Below are 1122 nucleotides of genomic sequence, written 5' to 3' on the forward strand. Positions count from 1 at the left end.
GACAGCGCAACTGCCATTAGCGCACGCGACATGCCCACAACGTAATTGGAGGCGGGAACTTGACAAACAGATTGACAGACTGGGATCCAATCAAAATAGACATTAATGACACGCTGCAGTGCATGCATCCGGTTTTCCGTTGTCACTAGTTACCATAAACACAAAGTTAGACTTGGATAAAAAAAAATGTATGAGATCAAAAATGAGCTTTTTGGTCTTAATTTAAGGTTAGGGTTAGATTTTAAGAAGATGGAGTGAGCACGGAATGTTGAGCCCCCGCTTAAATTTGAATTTACAAGAATATTCTAATCTAATTTTTCATTATCTGAATGTAGGTAACATTAACGCGTAAACGGGACAAACAGAAGAAAGAACAAAGATCAGCGAGAAAACGGAGAAACTGCACTGTCGATGCAATGGTGTGCACCGAATCGGGTTTACAATTTGCAGGGGGACAACATGAGCTGAATGAATCCTCACCCGCTCTATCATAAGTGAAGAGATAGGCACAGCAATCAAGGGTGAAGGTGGTATGGTCCGGTGGTAAGGTGGTATGGTCCGGTGATAAGGTGGTATGGTCCGGTGGTAAGGTGGTATGGTCCGGGGTTGTGCCCCCCCCCCCCCCCCCCCCCCCTTCGCGTGAACGCGCACGCACTCTATTCTTCATTGCTGCGACTTGCTTGCTAGTTGAGATTTCTGATCACGTTAGGCTGCGTTTCATTTTATTTTTTACGTCGGTTTGATCGCGGGGAGGCACTAGTAATGTCTGCAGTTTTCGGTTTAGCTATTTGTTTCAAGTGTATTGGTCTATAAATAAATATCTTTGCCAAAATTCGTCATCTCTCCCATATCTTATTCGACTAGTAGTTGTTTAGAAATGTTTATTGCTTGCCTACATTTTACTCCCTCTATGTTTAATATACACACATTAATTAATTATTCATTTCGGTTGCCTATCCTGATGTGAAGTTTGTTCTATAGAAAGTATTTGACTCTGATGTGTGCCACAGAAAGTATTTGTCTCTAGCCACAAAATTAAGGAAATTAGAATGGGAGGGTAGGATTTTGGCAGGGCTATTTTCTTGCCTACCGAAATCCCCCCCCCCCCCCCCCCCCCCCTTC

Source organism: Salvelinus namaycush, chromosome 2 (assembly GCF_016432855.1).
Source record: "Salvelinus namaycush isolate Seneca chromosome 2, SaNama_1.0, whole genome shotgun sequence".
Taxonomy (NCBI): Eukaryota; Metazoa; Chordata; class Actinopteri; order Salmoniformes; family Salmonidae; genus Salvelinus; species Salvelinus namaycush.